The sequence below is a fragment of the Rattus norvegicus genome, chromosome 9 (genome assembly GCF_036323735.1).
Source record: "Rattus norvegicus strain BN/NHsdMcwi chromosome 9, GRCr8, whole genome shotgun sequence".
Classification (NCBI taxonomy): domain Eukaryota; kingdom Metazoa; phylum Chordata; class Mammalia; order Rodentia; family Muridae; genus Rattus; species Rattus norvegicus.
Window position 1 is genome coordinate 6,281,182 of NC_086027.1, and position 23,028 is coordinate 6,304,209.

Genomic DNA, 23,028 nt, shown 5'->3' on the forward strand with positions numbered 1-23,028 from the left:
TGAAGACCCAGAAATGAACCCACACACCTATAGTCACTTGATTTTTCAGAAAGGAGCCAAAACCATCAAATGGAAAAAAAGGCAGCATTTTCAGCAAATGGTGCTGGTTCAACTGGAGGGCAACATGTAGAAGAATGCAGATCCATCCATGCTTATCACCCTGTACAAAGCTTAAGTCCAAGTGGTTCAAGGACCTCCACATCAAACCAGACACACTCAAACTAATAGAAGAAAAACTAGGGAAGCATCTGGAACACATGGGCACTGGAAATAATTTCCTGAACAAAACACCAATGGCTTATGCTCTAAGATCAAGAAACGACAAATGGGATCTCATAAAACTGCAAAGCTTCTGTAAGGCAAAGGACACTGTGGTTAGGACAAAACGGCAACCAAAAGATTGGGAAAAGATCTTTACCAATCCTACAACAGATAGAGGCCTTATATCCAAAATATACAAAGAAATCAAGAAGTTAGACCGCAGGGAGACAAATAACCCTATTAAAAAATGGGGTTCAGAGCTAAACAACGAATTCACAACTGAGGAATGCCGAATGGCTGAGAAACACCTAAAGAAATGTTCAACATCTTTAGTCATAAGGGAAATGCAAATCAAAACAACCCTGAGATTTCACCTCACACCAGTGAGAATGGCTAAGATCAAAAACTCAGGTGACAGCAGATGCTGGCGAGGATGCGGAGAAAGAGGAACACTCCTCCATTGTTGGTGGGATTGCAGACTGGTACAACCATTCTGGAAATCAGTCTGGAGGTTCCTCAGAAAATTGGACATTGAACTGCCTGAGGATCCAGCTATAGCTCTCTTGGGCATATACCCAAAAGATGCCCCAACATATAAAAAAGACACGTGCTCCACTATGTTCTTCGCAGCCTTATTTATAATAGCCAGAAGCTGGAAAGAACCCAGATGCCCTTCAACAGAGGAATGGATACAGAAAATGTGGTACATCTACACAATGGAATATTACTCAGCTATCAAAAACAACGACTTTATGAAATTCGTAGGCAAATGGTTGGAACTGGAAAATATCATCCTGAGTGAGCTAACCCAATCACAGAAAGACATACATGGTATGCACTCACTGATAAGTGGCTATTAGCCCAAATGCTTGAATTACCCTATATTCCTAGAACAAATGAAACTCAAGACGGATGATCAAAATGTGAATGCTTCACTCCTTCTCTAAAAGGGGAACAAGAATACCCTTGGCAGGGAAGAGAGAGGCAAAGATTAAAACAGAGACTGAAGGAACACCCATTCAGAGCCTGCCCCACATGTGGCCCATACATATATTGCCACCCAATTAGACAAGATGGATGAAGCAAAGAAGTGCAGCCCTACAGGAGCCGGATGTAGATCGCTCCTGAGAGACACAGCCAGAATACAGCAAATACAGAGGCGAATGCCAGCAGCAAACCACTGAACTGAGAATAGGACCCCCGTTGAAGGAATCAGAGAAAGAACTGTTAGAGCTTGAAGGGGCTCGCGACCCCATATGTACAACAATGCCAAGCAACCAGAGCTTCCAGGGACTAAGCCACCACCTAAAGACTATACATGGACTGACCCTGGACTCTGACCTCATAGGTAGCAATGAATATCCTAGTAAGAGCACCAGTGGAAGGGGAAGCCCTGGGTCCTGCTAAGACTGAACCCCCAGTGAACTAGACTGTTGGGGGGAGGGCGGCAATGGGGGGAGGGCTGGGAGGGGAACACCCATAAGGAAGGGGAGGGGGGAGGGGGATGTTTGCCCGGAAACCAAAGAATTATTATTAAGTATTAAATAAATTTTAAAAAAATGATTAAGTAACATTAAAACAAAATAAAACAAAAAAAGCCAATGTTATATATATAATTTAAATTTTTCTAGTAACCATATCAAAAAAACAGTAAAAATAAATAAATGGAATTAATTTTAATAATCTAATTTATTTTAATATTTCAAAACTATCATTTTAACAAAGGATAATCTCAGTTTTTAATTTATTATGTAATAACTAGTATTTTTAAATAGTTCTATATTTTATATTTCCTTTTGTACTAAGAAATCAAATATATGTTTTATACTTTGATACAGACTAGTATTCCCTGTGACTAATTGCTACACTATCAGACAGTGTGCTTCTAGATACTAATATGAAGTGAATCTTAAGTTAATATTTATTATCTCCTAACATGAAGTGAGGCTTTAAAAAAAGGAGTGAAATACTCTCTAGTGAATTAATTCTTTTGCATTTTTATCGGATATTTTGTGTACTTACATTTCAAACGTTATCCCCCTTCTCCATTTCCTCTCCAGAAATCCCCCATCCCATCCCCTGCCTCATTAAAGGTGCTCCCCCACCCACCCACCAACTCCCTCCTGCTTCTTAGCCCTGTCATTCCTCTACACTGGGCATCACATCTTCACAGACCAAGGGCCTACCTCCCATTGAAGGCCATCAAGGCCCATCCTCTGCTACATATGCTGCTAGAGCCATGGGTCGCTCCATGTGTATTCTTTGTTTGATAGTTGAGTCCCTGGAAGCTCTGAGGTACCTGATTGGTTGATATTGATGTTCTTCCTATGGAACTGCAACCCCCCCGCCCCAGTTTCTTCAGTCCTTCCTCTAACTCCTCCATTGAGGACACTTTTCTTAGTACAAGAGTTGGCTGCGAGCATCTGCCTCTGATATTGTGAAACTCTGACAGAGACTCTGAGGAGACAGCTAAATCAGGCTCCTACCAGTATGCACCTCTTGGCATCCCCAGTAGTGATTGGGTTTGGTGACTGCATGTGGTATGGATCCCCATCTGTGTCAGAAGGACTGTTGCATCCTTATTTTGGTCTGCCTTCTTCTTGAGATTCATATGGTCTGTAAACGGTATCTTGGGTATTGATGACTGATATCCACTTATCAGTGATTGCATACCATGAATATTCTATTGTGACTGGGTTTCCTCACTCAGGATGATATTTTCTAGTTCCATCCATTTGCCTAAGAATTGAATGCAGTAGTTTTTCAGAGCTGAGTACTACTCCATTGTATAAATGTACCACATTTTCTGTATCCATTTCTCTGTTGAAGTATATCTGGGTTCCCTCCAGCTTCTGGCTTTTATAAATAAAGCTGCTATGAACATAGTGGAGCATGTGTCTTTGTTGTATGTTGGAACATCTTTTAGGTATATGCCCAGGAAAGGTATAGCTGGGTCCTCAGGTAGTGTAATGTCGAATTTTATGAGGAACCTCCAGACTGATTTATAAAGTGGTTGCCCCAGCTGAAATCCCACCAACAATGGAGGAGTGTTCTTCTTTCTCCACATCCTCACCAGCATCTCTTATCACCTGAGTATTTGATCTTGGCCATTCTGACAGGTATGAGGTAGAATTTCAGGGTTGTTTTGATTTGCATTTCCTGAATGACTAAGGATGTTGAACATTTCTTTATGTGTTTCTTGGCCATTCAATATTCCTCAATTGAAAATTCCTTGCTTAGCTCTGAATCCCATTTTTAATAGGTTTATTTGGTTCTCTACAGGCTAACTTATTGAGTTCTTAGTATTTATTAGATATTAGCCTTCTATGAGAGGATTTGTTAAGATCTTTTCTCAATCTTTTGGTTGCTGTTTTGTCCTAATGACAGTGTCCTTTGCCTTATAGAAGCTTTGCAAATTTATGAGGTCCCATTTGTCAATTCTTGATCTTAGAGCATAAGCCATTGGTGTTTTGTTCAGGAAATTTTCCCCTGTGCCCACGTGTTTGAGGCTTTTTCACACTTTCTCTTCTATTAGTTTCAGTGTATCTGGTTTTATGTGGAAGTCCTTGATTCACTTGGACTTGAACTTTGTACAAGGAGATAAGAATGGATCAATTCACATTCTTCTCCATGACAGCCACCAGTTGAACCAGCATGATTCATTGAAAATGCTGTCTCTGTCCACTGGATGGTTTTAGCTAATTTGTCAAAGATCAAGTGACCATAGGAGTGTGGGTTCATTTCTGGGTCTTCTATTTTATTCCATTGATGTACCTACCTGTCTCTGTACCAATATCATGCAATTTTTATCATGAGTGCTCTGTAATACAGCTTGAGGTCATGGATGGTGATTCCCCCAGAAGTTATTTTATAGTTGAGAACAGTTTTTTATATGCTGGGTTTTTGTTATTCCAAATGAATTTGCAAATTGCTCTTTCTAACTCTGTGAAGAATTGGGTTGGAAATTTATGGGGGTTGCACTGAATCTGAAGATTGCTACTTTGTCTTTTTTTTTTTCAGAGCTGAGAATTGAACCTATGGCCTTGTACTTGCTAGGCAAGTACATTAAGCTAAATCCCCAACCCCAAATCTTAAGATTGCTTTCGGCCATTTTTACTATATTAATTCTGCCAATCCATGAGCATGAGAGATCTTTCCATCTTCTGAGATCTTCAATTTCTTTTTTCAAAGACTTGAAGTTATTGTAATACATATCTTTCACTTGCTTGGTTAGAGTCACACCGAGGTATTTTGTTATGTTATTGTTATTGTAGGGTGTTATGTTATTGTTATTGTTATTGTTATTGTAGGGTGTTATGTTATTGTTATTGTTATTGTAGGGTGTTATGTTATTGTTATTGTAGGGTGTCATTTCCCTAATTTCTTTCTCAACCTGTTTATCCTTTGAGTAGAGGAAGGCTACTGATTGGTTAGAGTTAATTTTATATGCATTCACTTTGCTGAAGTTGTTTATCAGGTTTAGGAGTTCTCTGGTAGAACTTTTGGGGTCACTTAAGTATACTATCATATCATCTTCAAATAGTAATATTTTGATTTTTCCCTTCCAATTTCTACCCATTTGATCTCTTTTTGCTCTGTCTAGGAGTTCAAGTTTTGTATAGGTAGGGAGATAGTGGGCAGCCTTGTCTCGTCCCTGATTTTAGTGGGATTGCTTCAAGTTTCTCTCCATTTAGTTTGATGTTGTCTACTGGTTTGCTGTATACTGGTTTTACTATGTTTAGGTATGGGCCTTAAATTCCTGATCTTTCCAAGACTTTTATCATCAAGGGGTGTTGAAGTTTTTCAAATGCTTTCTCTGCATCTAATGAGATAATCATGGTTTTTTTCCTTTGAGCTTGTTTATATAGTGGGTTACTTTGATGGATTTCTTTATATTGAAGCATTCCTGCATCCCTGGAATGGAGTGTACTTGATCATGGTGAATGATTGTTTTGATGATCTTGTATTCTGTTTACGAGAATTTTATTGAGTATTTATGCATCAATATTCATGCAGGAAATTGATCTGAAGTTCACTTTCTTTGTAGTTCTTTGTTGGTTTAGGTGTAAGCTTAATTGCGGTTTCAAAGAACAAATTGGGTAAGGTTCCTAGTGTTTCTATTTTGTGGAATAGTTTGAACAGTATTAGTATTAGGTCTTCTGTGAAGGTCTGGTAGAATTTTGCACTTAATCCATATGGTCCTGGGCTTTTTTTGGGTTGGAGACTCTTAATGACTTTTTCTATTTTTTGGAGGTTACAGAACTGTTTAGATGGATTGTCTGATCCTGATTTAACTTTGGTACCTAGCATCGGTCTAGAAAATTGTCCATTTTTCCCCAGATTTTCCAGTTTGGTTGAGTATAGGCTTTTGTAGTAGAATCTGATGAGTTTTTAAATTTTCTCAGTTGCCGTTGTTATGTCTCCCTTCTTATCTCTGATTTTATTCATTTGTATACTGTCTCTGTGCCCTCTGGATAGTCTGGCTAAGGGCTTATCTGTCTTCTTGATTTTTCTCAAAGAACCAGTTCCTGGTTTTGTTGATTCTTGTTATACGTCTTGTTTCTACTTGGTTCATTTCAGTTCTGAGTTTCCTTATGTCCTGCTGTCTACTCCTCTTGTGTGTAGTTGCTTCTTTTTGTTCTAGAGCTTTCAGGTGTGCTGTCAAGCTCATAGTTATGCTCTCTCCACTTTCTTTTGGAGGGCCTCAAAGCTTTGTGTTTTCCTCTTAGCACTGCTTTCATTGTGTCCCATAAGTTTTGGTATATTGTGCATTCATTTTCATTAAATTCTAAGTTTTTAATTTCTCTATTTCTTCCTTGACCAAGTTATTATTGAGTAGAGTGTTGTTCAACTTCCATGTATCTGTGGACTTTTTGTTGTTTTTGTTGTTATTAATGACCAACCTTAGTCCCGGGTGATCTGATAGGATGCATGGGATTATTTCAATCTTCTTGTATCTGTTGAGGCCTGTTTTGTGACTGATTATATGGTTAATTCTTGAAAAGGTACCATGAGGTGCTGATAAGGTATATTCTTTTGTTTTAGGATAAAATGTTCTATAGTTATCTGTTAAATTCATTTGGTTCATAACTTCGCTTAGTTTCATTGTGTCTCTGTTTAGTTTTTGTTTCCATGATCTGTCCATTGATGACATTGGGGTGTTGAAGTCTACCACTATTATTGTGTGAGGTACAATGTGTGCTTTGACCTTTAGTAAAGTTTCTGTTATGAAAGTTGGTATCCTTGTACTTGGAGCATAGATGTTCAGAATTGAGAGTTCATTTTGGTAGATTTTTCCTTTGATGAGTATGAAGTGTTCTTCCTTATCTTTTTTTGATACCTTTTGGTTAAAAATCGATTTTATTTGATATTATAATGGCTACTCCAGTTTGTTTCTTGGGACCCTTTGCTTGGAAATTTTTTTCCAGCATTTTGCTCTGAGATAGTATCTGTCTTTGTCACTAAGTTGCATTTCTGTATGCAGCAAAATGCTGGGTCCTATTACGTACCCAGTCTGTTAGTCTATGTTTCTTCATTGGTGAATTGAGTTTGTTGATGTAAAGAGGTATTAAGAAATAATGATTGTTGCTTACTATTATTTTTGCTGATAGAGGTGGAGTTATATGTGTGTGGCTATCTTCTTATGGGTTTGTTGAAAGAAGATTAATTTCTTGCTTTTTTCTATGGTACAATTCCCTCCTTGTGTTGGAGTTTTCTACCTATTATCCTGTGTTAAGACTGGATTTGTGGAAAGATGTTGTGGAAATTTGGTTTTGTCATGGAATGTTTTGGTTTCTCCATCTATGGTAATTGAGAGTTTTGCTGGATATAGTAGCCTGGGTGGGTATTTGTGTTCTCTTAGGTCTATATGACAGCTGCCCAGGGTCTTCAAGCTTTCAGTCTCTGTTGAGAATGGTGTGATTGTCTTAAGTTTGCCTTTATATAGTACTTGACCTGTTTCCCTTACTGCTTTTAATATTCTTTCTTGGTTTTGTGCATTGGTGTTCTGACTATTATGTGACAAGAAGAATTTCTTTTCTATTCAGTCTATTTGGAGTTCTGTAGGCTTCTTGCATGTTTATGGGTATCTCTTTAGGGTAGGGAAATTTTCTTCTATAATTTTGTTGAAAACATTTACTGGCCCTTTAAATGGGGAATCTTCACTCTCTTTTATACCTATTATCTCTAGGTTTGGTCTTCTAATTGTGTCCTAGACTTCCTGGATTTTTTCAATTGGGAGCCTTTTGCATTTTGCATTGTTTTTGACTATTTTGTCAATGTTTTCTATGGTGATTCTCTCTTCTATCTCCTGTATTCTGTTGGTGATGCTAACATCTATGACTCCTGATCTCTTTCCCTAGTTGTCTATCTCCAGAGTTGTCTCCCTTTGTGATTTCTTTATTGTTTTTTATTCCATTTTTTGATCCTGGGTGGTCTTATTTAATTCCTTCACCTGTTTGGTGTTGTTTTTCTGTAATTCTTTAAGACTTTTATGTTTCTTTTTTAAGAGCTTCTACTTGTTTACCTGTGTTCTCCTGTATTTTTTTAAGAGAGTAATTCATGTCCTTCTTAAATTCCTCTATCATATTCATGAGATGTGATTTTAAATACAATTCTTACCTTTCTCGTGTTTTGGCATATCCAGAACTTGTTGCAGTGGGAGTACTGGGTTCTGATGATGCCAAGCACACTTGGTTTCTGTTGTTTATCTTGTTGTGCTTGCCTCTCCCCAGGCTGTTATCTCTGGTGTTAGTTGGTCTTGCTGTCTCTGACTGTAGCTTGTCCCTCCTGTGGGCCTGTGAGCCTGTGATCTTAGGAGTGAGAGCAGTCCTAGGAGACCTGCTCTCTCTGGGCGGGATTTGGGTCCAGAGGGCTGCGGGACACCCTCTGCTCTTGGTACAAATGGAGACCTGAAGGATCCTGTCCCAGGCTGCTCTGTGGTTCCTCTGCCCTGTGCACTCCTGGCAGGTCCCTCCCTGGACAGTTATTAGAGTGAAAATGGGTTCTCACCCGTGGACATAAGAGTGAGAGCACTCCTGAGAGTCTAGATCTTTCTGGGCAGGATTTGGTTTTGGAAGGCTATAGGACAGCCTTAGCCCTGGGCACAGATGTAGATGAGAAGCATAGTGTCTATTCCTGGTTGTCAACTTGACTATATCTGGAATGAACCACAATCCAGAATTGGAAGTCTCACCTGTGAATCCGATCTTGAGGCCAGGAGATACAAGTTTCTCACTTGAATCTTGGAGCTCTTAAGGCATAGTGACTATGAATCCCAGTAGACTAAGGCAGCGAGATCTCTGAGTTCAAGGTCATCTGGATCAAAACAAGTCCCAGACCCAGACGTGGTGGTACACACCTTTAATCTGGGACATATCTTCTGCTAGAGACCTACATAAGAACATTGGAAGATTCTCTCTCTTCTTTGCCTGCCTTCCTTGTGGGACTGAGCAACTGCTAGATCCTTGGACTTCTATTCACAGGTGCTGCTGATAATTTTTGGGGAGTTGGACTACAGACCGTAAGTCATCAACACATTCCCTCATTATATAGAGACTACCGTAAGTTCTGTGAAGGATCCTGTCCTAGGCTGATCTGTGGTTCCTGTGCCCTGTGCACTCGTGGCAGATTCCTCTTTGGACAGTTATTGCAGTGAAAGTAATGGTCTCACCTTTGGGCTTAGGAGTGAGAGCACTCCTGGGAGACCAGTTCTTTCCAGGCAGGATCTGGATACTAAGGGGTATGGGACAGCCTTAGCTCTGGGCGCAAATGGAGACCTGAAGAATCCCGTTCCAAGCTGCTCCTGAGAATTATTTTTTAATCTTAGAGCCTTCTAAGAAATGTTCATGAACTATTATTTCCATCTTTCTCATTTGCAACACTATTGACACGTTGGTTGTTTGGGGAGCAGGTTGGGAAACTCACCCATCGGCAGCTGTATCCTTAGACTCAACTGCCTCGAAGGTGGTCACTACCTATTCACAGCTATAACTGTGAGAGTATCTTCAGTCATTGTCATGTACTCCTGAAAGCCCATACAAAATAACTGACTTTGATTATCTCTTTCTGCTCCAGGAACCAGAAGAATGGTTTCTACAATCTAGCAGAGATGCTGGTCCCAGAAAGACTTACTGCTATGAGAGCGGGTATACCACTGAGAAGATCCTATATCACACTGCTTTGCTGATCAGAGATGTCCACACTTTTGACCTCTGGCCATTACAGAATACCACACCGGAATGAACTGGTTGGTAGTTAATGAATATGCTACAAATGGCCTGCCACATTTCATATAGAAGTCCAAGATTTCTAATTTAAAAACATTTAGGTAGCAAAATACGATTAGGTTTCTTGGAAATGATCTCAGGATGAACATACAATTTGTGGGAAGATTACAACATCAGCTCACTGGTTTATGATGATAGGAGAGACCCCATAGCTTCAACCAGTATGTGGTGCATAATCTGATTACTCTGTAACTTTGGAGGCCACAGTACATAGACACTTTTTCCCATGGTCTTTGACCCCAGTATGGTCCTTGTTAATAATTTCCAAGCATTAATGTGATTCTTATCATCCAATGCAATCTCAAGCTGGATTTCATTTGCATGTACATATAGACTGTAAGCAATCAGGGATGTGATAAGGTAAGCTTTCATTCATTCTCAGAGTACCTAAAATACTCAAGGAAAACTAAGGGTTGCAAAAGGCAAGGTAGAAGAGAATAAGAAAGGGAGCCCTCAAATAATAAACACCATGAGTGATGCTCTACTGGCAGGATAAAAAAATGGAGAATATAAAGGAATAAAAAGGCCTCAGAGTCTAAAGGAAAGCATCTGTGTTTACCTGTTGAATCACCAGGGGTTTTTTTCCAATTAAATGAATGTCAAAGCGAGAGTAGTGATTAATGAATTGATGTGTTTGTGCAAGTTTATTGGGGGTGGAATCATGAGGATTGGAAATGCAAGGTCAGTCATCCTCTTGTGCTACCTAAGGTTCTTGATGGGGTGAGAGGAGAGGAGAACTGCTTAGCTCAGGGGGAAACTCTTTCAACTGGTTATAAGAAACCCCTTATAACTTATCTGAAAGTTCTACCTGCATTCAGTTACAATTGAAATGAAATGTTTCATGAATGGCTTATAAACCAATGTCTCTTATATTTATGTAAAAGCAAAGCCATTAATAATAGCCTAGAGCAATAGCTCAGTGGTTAAAGGTAGCTGCTGTTCTTGCTCTCAGTTCAATTCCTAAGCACACTCATACTGAGTGAGTCACAGCTGTGTGTCACTCCAGCTCCAGGGGATCGGTGTCCTCTTCTGGCATCCCAGAGTTGCTGAGTATTCACATATACATTTGCGTACACACATATGCCCATGGTGCATGTATGAACACATGTGTGTAGGGTGTGTGTGAGTGTGTGTATGTGTGTGTGTGTATGTATGTGCATGTGTGCAGGTACAGGTACACATACATGTGTAACTTCATGTTAAAATGACAAGACACAAGGTTGCACTTGAAGCCATAAAACAAAATAAAAAATATTAATAAAGGTGGATACATGGCCAAACATTTTTAATAACTGGAAAACAGCTCTCTTCAAATAAACTTCCTTCCAAGTTCAGTTTCTTTGACTAGCTAAGATTTGTCTTTGTTCCCAAAGAAAAAGGACTCAATGGAACCCTTTTATACTTACCACTACTAGCCATACATGTAAACCACCATGGTAAAACTTGATGTCAGGATGATAGTTGCTTTTTTGGAATAGGAGAAATCTGCTTCTCAAAGATCCAGAGTATCTGAGTTGGTCCTTAGAGGAACTAAAGAAGCCTTTTCACAGACACCCATTTTTCACAGGCCTGTGGAACCCACGCAGAATAATGTAGAACAGAGTTGGTGCATCATGTATGGCAAGAGCTCTGCCTCTTCACAACTGAATACCAGAGAACAACGAACAGAAGCAGAGTCGGTCCTGATGTTCACACTCTCAGCCTAGCTGTCTCCCATGCCAGCTTTTGAGTGATAGTCAGACTACTCTCCATGAGTTCTAGGTTCACCGACTCTTTGACTCTGAAAGAGTGGGTTCCATGGAAATTAAACTGAGCACCTTGGTTCTGAACTGAAGCAGGAAACTCTCAGGTGTGGCCAGCTTTATTCTAAGGTCCGTAGAGTGCGTAAGAAGATATCTGCCACCAGGAACCTGATGCCTCACCCTAATGCCTTTGAAAAACAGTATTTTCATTTTGTTAAAGAAGTTCCTACCATTCATTTCCCAACTTAGATCCACTTGGAAATAGCACAAGCCTGAAAAGACCTGACAAAGAAACACTAGAGAAGTTAACAATCAGTGTTCGCTGTCTAGACCTGGTGACTCCAAGCCTGCTTGGGGGAAAGAGTAAAGGACAAATGGCTAGGACTACAAACAGCAAGGGTAAGAAGTGAGAGGGGAAAATGAAAGGAATGCGCATGAGAGTGGGTAGAGCAGAAGGAGCCTGGTGGTAGTGAAAAGCCCTGAGGCCAGAACAAGGAGGATGAAGACAGACAGGAAGCAAGAGGCTGTCAGAGGCACGCTGACAAAAAAGACAAAAGCAGAATGGATTGAGAAAAACTATACAAAGATATGAAGTAAAAAGTCTCTTGCGGTTCAGTCGGATCCCAGCAGCAGCTGCGGCGGCTCTGTTCTTCTGTAGCTCTTTTCTGTCTCCCTTTCGTTTCCGGAAACATGGCCTCTGGTGTGGCTCTCTCTGATGGAGTCATCAAGGTGTTCAATGACATGAAAGTTCGAAAGTCTTCAACGCCAGAAGATGTGAAGAAACGCAAGAAGGCACTGCTCTTTTGCCTGAGTGAGGAGGAGAGCACGGAGATTCTGGTAGGAGATGTGGGGCAGACTGTGGACGACCCCTACACCTCTTTTGTCAAGATGCTGCCAGACAAGGACTGCCGCTATGCTCTCTATGACGCAACCTATAAGACCAAGGAGAGCAAGAAAGAGGACCGAGTGCACCCCTTAAGAGCAAAATTATCTATGCCAGCTCCAAGGATGCCATCAAGAAGAAACTGACAGGAATCAAGCACAAATTACAAGCTAACTGCTACGAGAAGGTCAAGGACCGCTGCACCCTGAGAAACTAGGTGGCAGCGCTGTCATTTCCCTGGAAGGCAAGCCTTAGTGAGCCACCTCCAGTCCCCTGCCTGGAGCATCTAGCAGCCCCAGACCTGCTCTTGGGTGTTGCAGGCTGCCCTTTTCCTGCCAGACCGGAGGGGCTGAGGGGATTCCAGCAGGGGTAGGGTTATCCCTTCACCCCAGTTGCCAAACATCCCTCCCACCCCCTCGACCGTCCTTTTCCCTCCATCCCTGATGGTTCTGGCCTTCCCAAACTGCTTTTGACCTTCTGATTCCTCTTGGGTTGAAGCAGACCAAGTCCTGTCCTAGGCACTCAGTTTGGGGGGAGCCTGTATTTTTTTTAACGACACCTCTACTCTTCATCTGTCCCATCCTATGCTGCCAACTTCTAACCACAATAGTGACTCTGTGCTTGTCTGTTTAGTTCTGTGTGTAAATGAACTGTGAAAATGACCCTCCCGCACCAGCTGATTGCCCTCCCGTTTCCCTTGATCTTGGCCACTCATGGAAGCAGGACCAGTAAGGGACCTTCAATTTAAAAAAAAAAAACAATAAAAAGGTTAATTAACAAAAAAAAAGAAAGAAAAGAAAAGTCTCTTGCAATAAATAAAAGATAAATTCAAAAGAATGACTTTATCAAAAATCTACTGACCCGAGAGCATGGTGGTGCATGCCTATAATCCCAGCACTTAGGAGTCCAATGCAGGAAGATTGTGAGCTCCGGGCAAACCTTGGCTACATACTGAAACCCTGACTCAAAATGAGGGTTGGTAGAAAAACTGTTATATCATGAATGTTCTTTCAGAGACCAAAATTTGGTTTCCAGCCTGCACAATCAACTATAACTCCATCTCCAGGAATATTAGGCCTCTGATGTCTGCAGGTATTGTGCTCTCACACCAGCACGTGGTATACTCTATGCATGTAAGCATATCCTTGCTGCTAGCACGATCTTCAAGAAGGAAAGGCCCAGTGGTTTCAGAGACCTCCTGAAACCTTTGAGGTGTTTACTGTGTCTTAAGGAACTTCCCTCCAAAATGAGATATTCTGTATTTGAGGAAATGACTGCACAACAGGGGTCATGGTAGTAAGTCATTTGGTATTTCTAGTTTTTATTTTTTTAGAGGAACATCCATTCTGTTTTTTTCCTTAGGACACAGAGATTTGCTAAGAATCTGCTTTCATGTCCCCAATCTGGTGTGAAAAGTCCATGTTGCTCTCCTCAAATCCATCACTTTATGTCTGTGATCCAGAAGGGTGGTATGGTGTCAGAGGTCCTTATCTGCCTTCCTCACATCCATTATAATCTCACTACCATCTGGCTCCGGGTTATCAGCCCCTCCAGGTCTTGCTGCACCATCCTTTGTAACTGCACTGCTTCTTCATGCCTGTAAGAACTTGAAAAGAAGACTAACGCTGAAGGAGAAAGAAATAACTGACATTGGCCCCAGGAACCCCACACAGTCATATCAAATCCTGTATCCATTCCAAGGGCCAGATATTTGAGCATGCCAGAGGCTGAAGGGCCAACAAAGACTTCAAAAATTAACCCTGTATCTTACTGTTAATAAAAAGCTTTGGATATTGTGGGGAAAAGAAAGAACTGATACCAAGCAATGCGATCAGGCTAGGAATGTAGTTCAGTGGTAAAATGCATGCATGCATGCATGCATGAGGTCTCCAACATGGCAGAAAGTAAAACATGTTATGGAACCAGAGGGAGGAAAAAGACTAAGAAAATGGTGGGAAGTGGATTCAAGTGACCCAGGATATCTCAATGCCTACATGAAGTTACAGAGAACAGTACTTTCCTTTAATTTGTAGATACATGTTATTTACAGAGGTAAAAAATAAATATTAGTGTCTCCTCTGGATAATTGTGGTTTTAGTTATTTGATTTTCAAAATGTGCCCTTTATCACTGAGAGATTTAATTCAGAAGTAGAATAAGTAAAAGTCGATGACTGTACATATTTGTCAGAGAGATGTAACCACATAAGAGATGAAGTTCCGGTATTATCAAACTTTCACCTCTCTCCTTTAAAGAATGTTAAATAGTAAGCTATTTAAAAGTGGGCTTCTAAGTGCTGGCAAGATAGCTCAGTGTTAAAGTGTTTGCAGTTCTGACAGAGAAGCAAGCTCGGTTCCCAGTACCAATGTTCAGCTACACCAAACCACCTGTAACTCCAGCTCTATGGTGATCTGATGCCCTCTTCTGGCCTATGTGAGCACTTCATGCATGCTCACAAACCCATACACAGGCACACATAGGTAGACATAAATCAAAATAAAGTCAATCTTAATCATAACCATGCTTCTACTCAAGCAGTCTTATGAATAATTAACCAGTTAAAAACAAACCATTTTCTGCAGCAACTTGAGACATGAGTCAGTGATTAACTAGAGAAACTGGCACAATTTCAGATGGAGAGGGCTGTTATAATAGTTTTTCATGGTTTGGAATGATTGCTACAATGTTCTGCTTTGTATAATTCCAAGAACCCAACTGTACCAAGTAGGGATAATCATCAAGGGATCAGTCATGTGTATCTTAGAAGATGCCAGACAGTAGAGATAGCCCATACTAAAATACTCTGAAGCTGGGAGATGGAGGAAAAATAAATAGATATCACTGTGACTCTTTTCTTCCCATTTCAATATAATAATCCTAATACAAAGCACTGTGTTTTTAAGTTTTGAATATTTCAGACTGTGTACGGTGGTGCATGCCTTTAACGCAGAACTCCAGAAGCAGAAGTGGGTGGATCCTGTAAATGTAAGGCTAGCCTGTTCTACAATCAAGTTCCAGGCTAGACAAGGCTATATAATGTGACTCTGTCTCAAAAGAGAGGGGAGGAGAGAGATAGACACTCAGAGACACAAAGAAAATTAAAACACAATAAATTCTCAGCTGCTTAGAGTTAAATTAATATAGGGGACACTACATACCGAGAAACTGGATTTCACCAAAAAACAAAAACAAAAACAAAAACAAGAAAACAAAAAACTTCATTCTGTACAAGATATAAGAGAAGCAAGAGCTATGCACTGGGAGAGATATCTATAAACAAAACCTGATAAAGTTATTCTATCGAGAATCTCTAACAGGAAAATTCTCAGAATGCAACAATAAGAAAATAAAGTCTAATTAAAGGTGATCAAGTAACAAACACAGAAATGTTGCAGAAAAGTCTCATCATTTGTATATTACTGGTACAAATGACAAATGTCAAAATACTGTGGAAAATAGCTTGGCAATTCCTTCTAAAACTAAGGAGGCTCTTTCCATAGGACTCAGTGATGGTGTGCCCTTGGAACACTGATCTGAAGTGACAGACCTCCAATGTACAACACACACACACACACACACGCACACACACACCCCTACACAGACACATACAAAATAATCTACATATAGAATATACTTACCACAAACACAGACACACACACACACACAAACATACAGATACAGTCATGTTGTTGTAACTGTGTATTCATTAAGGCCAATGTTTCTATTATGTGCTATGTACCATAGGTGGAACTGAAAGCACAATGTTTAAAAAATAGTCTCTGTAAGGTTTCCTATTAAGTATGACATAACTTGAAACGTCTGTGTGTTTGCTAGACTCTGCTTCGATCCATCGCTTGCTTGCCTTTTGCATGCATATGTATTCCTGTCGTTCCCTTCGGTCGCACATACAGAGTTGAAAGAGTCACAAATTAGGACCACAAGAGCTTTATCAAAACAGGAAACAGAAGGCTCCCCTGTATTGTAAAAAACAAGAAAGCTAGCTAAGATTATAAAACATACATAGTTTGTTTTAAGAATATACTAGGCATAATAGATTTTAAAGGGTCAGGAATGGACATACGCAAAATGCCAGCTAAGACCTTCAGCATCTGCACTTCCACAGGAATGACAATGACAGCGACACAGAAGCATTGTCTAGCTCTTTCCTCATTTAGTATTGAATTCCATTCAAATTCCCCTAAGAGAGCTCTTCCTAAAGCCAGATGTTAGGGAACTTCTAATCCTAGCACTTGTTTGGGGCTGAGTGAGAACAAGCAGGAGGTCAAAGTTATCTTCAGCTGTATGAGTTCAAGGCAAGCCTATGTTACCTGAGGCCCTGTCCCACAAAATCTGCACCAAAAAGAATAATTTTCCCAAGCACACATGCTCCTCCAGATTTCCCACAGGTACATTAATAAACGAGGGATGCTCTTGGATCCATTTCTTTCAGGCCTGGTTCTGAGAGAGTAATGTCAACAATGTTATCGAGCCCTCCATTCTCTGGCAAGCCAGATAAATGTGCCACATCACTAATGTCACCTCTGCTGGTATCTTTCCTCAGATGGGCTGAAGCCACTCCATCTTGGGCTAAGCTCTGCTGAAATTGCCAAATCTCCTGTACAGCTCGTGTCTTTTCCTTCTGACTGTCTGATACTCTCAGCAAAGTAGCAAGATTTAAGTTCTCTGCTGCAGTGTATAAAACATATGGTCTCACCTATGTCCCTCTGTTTAATATACCATGTTCAGAATGCCGAAAGACATGTGAAATGAATACAAATACTAAACGGGTTTGTTTATATGGAAGTTATATTTCTCTGAAATACTGGGCTCAAGTAATTATGTGGGAGAAAGAAGATGGGATGAAAAGGCTGAACTCTAAGCCTTAAAACTCTAAGCTGGGACCTCCAGCATTCACACAGAGGCATCATGGTATCCACAGCCTTGACTCTGGAACCATTCACACAGACAAGTCTGAATGCATCCTCAGTTCTTTGCAGGATAGAGAGCTTGGAGAATGATAGGAAGCTGTTGCAACCTGCACGAAAGCTCTCCCAAGCATACAGAGATCATTAAACTGGAGGCAGTGAGCATCACGATACTCATTTTTAGTGGTTTGACTTGTGTGTTTCCCTACTACAGTGCGCTGGTGTAACCTGGCAGATTCTTACCTCCCCCAGATCCCCTGATCTAAAACATCTGGTGACTCTCTATGAGGATGCAGGTGAGGTTATGGAGCAAGAGCTAATGCGTGCCCTCCATCTGGAATGCTTCCTTTACATTGCTCGCTGAGACATAGTAAAGTAAAATAAGAGGTGCCTTTCAGCACTCAGGAATTTCCATAGTGTGCATGATCTCCTTAAGAAGACTACACACAACAGGCCATGGGCTTTTCCCCAGGTAAAACTATGGAGATGTAAAGTGTCCAAGAAGTGGGAAATGGAGAGCAAAGCATTCCTTGTATGAATACTTTGTCCACTCAGTGTACAAGGTTCAACAATTATGTTAATTATTTCTCTGCCACTTCAGCATGAGTCACAGGGACTAGAATTACTTCCTCATTTCCCCTTAAGGGGAGAAGGAATAAAACCCGTTAGCCATCAACCCCATTACATGCCAGGACAAAATCATAAGAAAGAAGCACAAATTCTCTCCCTATAGGCTTCTAAATAAATGCCTGTGCCTCTGGTAGAACTACACATCTGGAAGAAACGATGTTCAAATCCTGTGTCGACCTCCCTCTCAAGAACTCAAGGCAACCCCAGTAAACAATTCTGAAGGTGATTTGCACATGGTGCTTATACGTTCTCTGGGCCTGGAGACGAAGACAAGGGGCAGAGCATCTGCTTAGGGTGTGCAGGGCTTTGAATAGTGATCAAGAACTGCAGGAGACAATCCACTTACTTAGTGTTTGGAGGCTGTGCACTCTAACACACCTACTTTTGTAGAAAATGCTGTCTTTAAGTGAGCTGTTCATATTGAGCAGATGCCTGGGTTTCCTCCATTCCGTTCTTTTGTCTTGTGTGCTGTAAAGTCAAGGTTCATCATGAATCAGCTCTTGCTGAGTGCTCTAATCGTTTGCATTTGCCCTTTCGTACAGTGTTCTGAACTGCTCTCATTTCCCATAGAATAGGGTATGTACATACATATGAATATAAACATTTACATGAAGATATGCATAGATACAGATCAGTGATGAGTGGATTATTGGTAGATAATGGATAATGTGGACATGTGATAGATGAAACATAGATTTTGATAGACGGTAGATTGGTGACATCTGAAATACTCCTGCCACAAAACAAATGATCACAGAATTTTTGTTTCTCGTTTCACAAAGTTTTCATTAGAAATGTAAAATCGGGCACATGCAGGCCTTGTCCTCTTTAACAAAGAAATATACTCCATGGTTAATGTCATAACTCACACAACTTACCAACAGGAAAATTGCCCTTTTTCTGGGTATAATTATGAATTCTGGAGTGTTGCTTTAGTTTTTGTTACTGCTGTTACTGTTGTTAGGGTTTTTTTATTATTTTGGGGGGTTTGTTTTTGTTTTTGCTTTTGTTTTGAGACAAGATTTCATGTAATTCACACTAGCCCCATACTTGCTGGGTATCCAAGGCTGGCCTTGGGTCTCTTGTGTCTCCCTAACAAATCCTGGAATTATTGGTATATTCTACTAGATCTGGCCATGGACTGCTACTTATATTGTCAGTTGTTTGTCACCTTGGTGCAGTAATTTGTAAAGGCCTAAGTTTGTGGCCTCTTGATTGCAGGATCTGTATTTGTCTTCAGTGTATCTGAAATAACTGTATTTCTCTATTTCTAAATTATAGGTCTAGATTACCTACCAAAGTATGATCAAAAACATCAAGCCTTCTGATTAACCTCTTTGCAAAGGGATAAAACATCCTAGAATTAAAGTTTTCATTTCCCTAAATTGTTCAGCATAAAGTAAGCAGTGTTCTGACATGTAATGAAGAACTGAGCTCTAAATAAACACGCTGTAACAGCAGACTGGGCAAACACTTTGCAAGAAAACAGCACCACGGGGTTTACATGGAAGACTGAGGAAGTTAATGCGCACAGCAGATAGTCTTTGCAGCAAACGGCACCATTTACCCAGGTTCTTTCTATATCTCGTAAGATTCACACTACCTCTGTGACCTGAAGAGCACAGAACATGTAGCTTGATGCGGCCAACAGGCAAATTAGATGGAAATGAAATTGTGCCAGTTCCATTCAGAACTTTAAAGTATCTTGTGGGTTTCTATTCACTTAGTGGGTTCTGCCATCTCTAGAAGTTCACACCTGGGCTTCCCTGCTGCTCCCAAATACTCCCCAATCGAGCTGCTCCCAGCATTCTAAGTAACATTCTACGTAACAGTATCTGAAGCCCTAGGCATATCGACTTAAATTTCTAAGTTTAAGTAAATTTAACAATTTGGAAGTTTCTTTGGAAAAGATAACTTCCTAACTCCTCTCAAAATTAAAGCTGTCAGAGAAAAGCAAAATATAAGACAAACGTGTGGTGGAGCCATAAGCCATATTATATTATGTGGTTTACTGCATTTATTTATTTTTTTATTTACTTTAGGGGGTGTGTTGAGGTTAGGGAACACCTATAGGAAAACTGTTCTCTCCTTCCATCATACGGGTTCCAGAGATTGAACTTGGCTTATCGGACTTATGAGCTTTTCCAGTGCCTTTACTTATCTTGCTAACTTGCCAGCAATTTCCTAAGTATTTTAAAGGCATGCGTAATATGATAGCACCAAGCTTTAGGAGCTAGACAGAGATGAAGAGAACCGTAAATCAAGATACAATTACAATGGTTTCATCATCTGGTGGCATTCAGCAAGCACATTCTTGCACATGACAAATGTACAATCTAGCAGTGCCCTTGTCCCATCACATAAGGATGAAAGGAAGACTTAGTCCACTTCAACATCTCATAGGATATCAAACTGAAGAGAATCCCCTATCACTGAACTGTGTAACCCAATCTAACTTCGTAGAAGGCAGAAGCATCAGAAACCATGGTAGTGATTGGAGAGTTACTTTTAGCAATTGCTGTGGTTTTTTCCATCTGCAATACCCATGGGTATTGATGGTGAGTAGTTATTCTTCTACTGGGGATAATATTTTGGAAAATTGTGGAACCTTAGGAAGTGAGCCCTAGTGGCAGGAAGTAGGTCAATAGAGGCAGACCTTTGAAAGTGATACCTGATCCCTGGTTCCTGATCCCTGGTGTGTCTTTCCTGGCCACCATACACTTCCACTGCCATAATGGGCGCTCCACTGAGTGTTTCACACCATGAAGGACCAGAATCCTCTGAGCTTCAAAGCAAAGATAAATCTTTTCCCTCTCATTTCTGCCAAGTTCTAAAGTTAGCCTAATAGAAAAGGATCTTTCAGACTTTTTCCTTAAACATATTTATTGTGTGAGTATGCATGTATGTACGTATGTATGTATGTGTGTATGTGTGTGTATGTGTGTATGTATGTGTGTGTGTATGTATGTATGTATGTATGTATGTATGTATGTATGTGTGTGTGTGTGTATGTACGTACCATGGCATGCACATAGTGGTTACCATAAAGCTTGCAGGAGTCAGTTCTCTCCTTCATCATGAGGACCCAGGAAATTAATCTCAGGTCATCAGACATGGTAGCCTTACCTACAGAACCACATCACTAGACATCCCATCTTAATATGGTCACGTTCCAGATAAAGATTGAATGTAAAGAAAGAGTCAACCTGTTTCCCCTTAGACCATTTCCACAAGCCATTCACTAGCATTAATTAACAGGCATGTTCAGTTTCTAAACAACTCCCAAATAGAAAGAATCTCATTAAGGCTAAGTTTTTGTCCTTTTCTTGTCTAACCTGAAATAAAACTATTCCACTGGTGTCACAGAAACAAATAGTATAAAATGTTTATGCAAATTAAGTTAATAATATTTGATCTGATGACAAGGTATCTCCAATTACCAACTGTGTCAAATTAATAAAAAGGTGGTATTTTCTGTTTGTTTTAAATTAATTATTGTATTCTCAGCTCTATGAGAGATATTAACAAATTAAATATTCATGGATATAAATAAACTTAAAAGAATAAAAGATGAGGTATCTAATTTTCACATGCCAAGTAGCTTAGAATTTCATATTTAAATTCACTGAAAATAATACTAAATCATTCTAAATCAGTGAACAATCACTTGATCTTTTCTTAATTTGTCTAAAACATATTTTTATGACAGGTCATAATATAGTGAGTAACAAAGTTCAGAATGTAATCAAGAATTTTTATGACCTAAAGGCCCATAGTCTAATGCACTAATTTTGTTATGTCTGTATATACTCGTCATAATTATGTGAACCCTGCCAGCTTGGTAGAAAACCTAGCAGCATTTGTATGTCCTGTGAGCTCATTCCAAGCCATTCGATTTACATCCTGTTCTTTATGTCCATCTAAAACCACATAGCAACTTCTTAAACTTATGTTTCCAGCAGTTCCCAAGTTTCTAACCAATATCCATAAATAATTTATTCAAGAATTCAGTTTTTCCATATACCTTGTGATTTTCCAGAAGCATAACTTTAATCTCCAAGGCATGATCCATTGAGTACTCCAGATGCATAATTCTTTTAACTCATATCTAAAGAATTTCATCTTCAATCCATTTTTGTAATAAAACTACTGTTAGGTCCTAAGCAATCCCATCACCAGAAGTTTTTCACAGATGGTATTTTAAACCTTGAGATTTCTCTGATTATGTTTCTTCTCGTTTCCTTGTTGTTTTTAAATAAATATATTCTCTGTTATATTACATCCCACCTGTTATATTACGTTATATTACTCTTCTCCCAGGCCCTCCTGCCCACCTTCTCCAGCCCTGTCCACGCCTCCTTTTCCCTGAAAGGGGCAGGCCTCCCAGGGATATCAACCAAACATGGCATATTGAGTTGCAGTAAGATTAAGCACCTCTCCTCATATTAAGGCTGGACTAGGCAATCTGGTAGGAGGACAGGGATCTTAAGAGCACACAAAAGTGCCAGAAACAGCTGTCATTCCCTCTGTTAGGAGTCCCACAGAAGCACCAAGCTACACAACCATAACATATATGAGAGGACCTGAGTCAGACCTATGTAGGCTCCCTGATTGTCAGCTCAGCATCAGTGAGTGCCTATAAATATCGGTTTGTTGATTCTGTGGACTTTCTTGGTGTCCTTGTCTCTGGCTCCTGTAACCCTTCCTCCCTTTCTTCAGCAGGATTCCCAAGCTCTGCCTAAGGTTTGCCTGTGGGTCTCTGCATCTGTTTCCATCAGTTGATGGATGAAGCCTCTCTGATGAAATTTAAGTTTGGCATCAATCTATGAGTATAGAAGAATATCAATTGGTATCACCTCATTGCCTTTTTTTTACACTCATGTTTGGTTTCATTCTAGGTCTTTGGGTCATCCAGCCTCTAGTTTCTGGTCCCCCAGGCAGTGTCATGGGTGGACACCCTCTCATGGCACAGGTCTCAAACTGAACCAGTTATTGGTTAACTACTCCCATAACTTCTGTGCCATCTCTACCCCCAGCCTATCTTACAAACAGGACAAATTACAGTTTGAAGATTTTGTGACTGGGTTGGTGTCCAAATCCCTCCACTGAAAGTCTTGACTAGTTATAGGAGATGGCCAGTTTAGGCTATGTGTCCTCCACTACTAGGAGTCTTACCTAATAGATTCCTAGGTGTCTACCTTGGCCCCAAATGCCCACCAGTCTAGTTGTCTCTCCCAGTATTCTCTCCCTCCGTCCTCTCCCCACCTGATCCCTCCTATTTCTGTCCAGTCCAGTCAGAAT

The 23,028-nt window shown here is 40.2% G+C and overlaps 1 pseudogene; it reads left to right on the plus strand.

Annotated features, from left to right (window-relative positions):
* The first annotated feature begins 11,906 nt into the window (after positions 1–11,906).
* Positions 11,907–12,952, plus strand: Cfl1-ps4 (cofilin 1, pseudogene 4; annotated as a pseudogene).
* Positions 12,953–23,028: the final 10,076 nt, after the last annotated feature.